The following is a 3,550-nucleotide window of genomic DNA, read 5'->3' on the forward strand; positions in this document are numbered from 1 at the left end:
GATTGTTTGGATAAAAACAGTGACACGTGGTGCAACATGGTTGGCTGCCTGGATTTTTATCTTCTTAATAATTTTGACTCAATTATTTCATTGCAAATAATTTTTTTTTTACCAAAATTCGTAATTTTTTTTCTCTATAAATAGAGACTTGGATCATTTGATTTGGACACAGAAAAAAATCAAGTTTTTCATTCTCTTAATCTTATTATTAGCCTTTCTTTTGAAGTTTTAGTCTTTGATTAGTGAAATGGATCCCAACAACAATCAATTCAACACCCAAAATTCTTCTAATTACCCATTTAGCTACCAAAATCCCAACAATTATCAACACCCAAATCAATTTCCCAACCAACATCCTCAAAACCCAAATCAATTTCCCAACCAAAATCCTCAAAACATGCCTAATTTTGGTTATGCCTCAAATTTCAATCACTCATCCTCTGTTCCAAACAACTTTCATCCATATTCTAGATCTATGATGGGATATTCATCTCAAACACCCCCATTTAACGGTTATATGCCAATGATGAATGAAAATTTTCAGAGTGTTGGTGAATATCCTGAATTTTCATCTCAAATAAATCGTGGTGGAATGACAAGAGCTAATGAAGTCACTCCAGAGGATACAACTCCTAAGAGCAAGAAAAACCAGCAACCAGCATGGAACACTGAACAAAATTTGGTGTTAATTAGTGGGTGGATAAAATATGGAACATGCAGTGTTGTCGGGAGAAACCAGACAAGTGAATCATATTGGGGTAAAATTGCTGAGTATTGTAATGATCGTGGCTCATTCGATTCTCCGCACGATGTCATTGCATGCCGAAACCGTTTTAATTATATGAGCAAATTAATAAATAAATGGGTTGGTGCTTATGATACCGCTAAGCGTCAGCAAGCAAGCGGTTGGTCGGAAGATGATGTGTTGGCAAAAGCCCAAGAAATATATGCAGGTGGGAAGAATGTTCAATTTACTTTAAAGGAAGAATGGCGCGCTCTCCGTGATCAACCTCATTACGGCAGTCAAGTGGGAGGAAATGTTGGCTCAGGAAGTAGTGGATCTAAGAGATCTAACGAGGATTCTGTAGGATCTAGTGCTCGTCCAATGGGTAGGGAGGCAGCTAAAAAAAAAGCAAAAAAGAAAAACAATGACGCTGGCTTGGAGGAGGTGGAAAAGGAGTGGGTTCAATTCAAAGAAATGAAGGTGCAAGAGATGGAACACTTTAAAGAGTACATCGAAAAAATGGAAAAGTACACCGCAGTGCAACAAGAGAAAAACATATTGAAGAAAATGGACATGTACATAATGTTAAGTTCCCAAGAGCATCTCGATGACAGGAAAAAAGCTCTGTTGGAAAACTTGGAGCGTGAGCTGTTCGGAAATTAATTTCACTAATATTTGTTTGTATTCGGTCAAAATTGTCAGTGTTGTCCAGTCCCCAATGTTTACTTTAAATAATTGTCAGTGTTGTCTAGTCCTCAATGTTGCTTTAAATAATTGTCAGTGTTGTCTAGTCCTCAATGTTGCTTTAATAATTATGCATAATATTTGTCCCGTGACTTTTTTCACAAACTTTAATTTCACAGCCCATGGTATTCCTCACTAGTTTTTTCACAGCCCATGGTATTGCTTTACTATGCATACAAAACTTTAATTATGCATACTATTTTGTCAGTGTTACATCCACTTTAATAATTCACTCCCCGTGCTTTAACAAACACTTTAATAATTCACTCCCCGTGCTTTAACTATTTGCTTATATATAGGGACTTGAATAGCATTCATATCTACTTCCAAATCTATTTGCCACTTGAATATTGTTTAAACTATTTCGTTTCTCAAATTGCATTCATATCTACTTCCAATATCTACTTCCAAACACTATCAATGGATCCTTTTGGTTTTGATATGAAAGCCTACTTCCAAAAACGTGATGCTGAAGACACTTATATCGTCAACCGATTTATTCAGCGTCGAAAAAAACTAGAGGAAGGTAGTGGATCTCGTAAAAAAATATTTAAATAGAGATCATGCAGCAGCTAACCAAAGACTCATTGACGACTACTTTGCCAATGAGCCTACATATGACGATGCAATGTTTCGTCGTCGGTTCCGGATGCAAAAAAACGTTTTCCTTCGAATCGTTGGAGACCTTTCAAGTAGTGATAACTACTTCACCCATCGAGTTGATGCCACCAACAAAGAAGGTATATCACCATTAGCAAAATGTACCACAACAATGCGAATGTTAGCATATGGTGTGGCAGCAGATGCAGTCGATGAATACATCAAAATAGGAAGTAGTACAACATTGGAGTGCTTACTTAGATTCTGCAAAGGAATCATACGACTGTATGAGCAAGTGTACTTGAGAGCACCAACCCAAGATGACCTGCAAAGAATACTACATGTTAGTGAAATGCGGGGGTTCCTAGGGATGATCGGGAGTATTGACTGCATGCACTGGGAGTGGAAAAATTGTCCTAAAGCATGGGAAGGTCAATTTACCAGGGGGGATAAGGGAACCACCACAGTTATTCTTGAAGCAGTTGCATCTCATGATCTATAGATCTGGCATGCCTTTTTTGGATGTCCGGGAACGTTGAACGATATAAACGTTCTAGACCGGTCACCAGTGTTTGATGATGTGGAACAGGGAAAGACTCCAAGGGTGAATTTCTTTGTGAATCAACGTCCCTATAATATGACATACTATCTAGCTGATGGTATATACCTTTCTTATCCAACTTTCGTCAAATCAATTAGACTTCCTCAAAGTGAACCCGATAAGTTATTTGCAAAATATCAAGAGGGATGTCGGAAGGACATCGAACGTGCTTTTGGAGTGCTTCAAGCCCCATTTAAAATCATCCGTGAACCAGCTCGCTTGTGGGACATAGCCGATTTGGGTATCATCATGAGGTCATGCATCATATTACATAATATGATTGTTGAGGATGAACGAGATACATATGCTCAACGTTGGAGCGATTTTGAGCAATCTGAGGGAAGTGGATCTAGTACACCGCAACCATACTCGACCGAGGTGTTACCCACTTTTGCAAATCATGTGCGTGCTAGATCCGAGTTGCATGATCCAAATGTTCACCACGCATTGCAAGCAGATCTAGTGAAGAACATATGGACAAAGTTTGGAATGTTTCGTAATTGAAGATCATTTGTATCGTACTAAATAAATTACGTGTGTGTTGTGTGCTTGTTTGTTGTCTTGCATTTTAAGCTATTCGTGTGTCGCATGCTTAGTTTGTTGTATTGCATTTTAAGTTAAGAAAATAAAAATAAATTATTTAAAAAAATATTGTTTTTTTAAAAAAATTATTTGTATTATTTTAATTTAATTATAGTCGATAATTATAATTTTATGTAATTATAAAAACAAAAATTAAATAAGAATAAAAAATAAAAAGTGGTGGGGTAAGATGTTGAATGAAAACTATTGGAGTGGTAAAAATTGAATAGGTGTTGAATTAAGAGATAGAAAATGATGTGGAGTGTTGGGAATTGAAAAAATGGATGTTGAAGGTTATT

General features: G+C 36.8%; 1 pseudogene; it reads left to right on the top strand.

Moving 5' to 3' along the window:
• Nucleotides 1–209: 209 nt before the first annotated feature.
• LOC146944312 (uncharacterized) lies at nucleotides 210–3,173 on the top strand (annotated as a pseudogene).
• The last annotated feature ends 377 nt before the right edge of the window (nucleotides 3,174–3,550 follow it).

This window comes from Medicago sativa, chromosome 2 (genome assembly GCF_051527215.1).
Source record: "Medicago sativa cultivar Bolivia chromosome 2, Bolivia_mono, whole genome shotgun sequence".
NCBI lineage: Eukaryota > Viridiplantae > Streptophyta > Magnoliopsida > Fabales > Fabaceae > Medicago > Medicago sativa.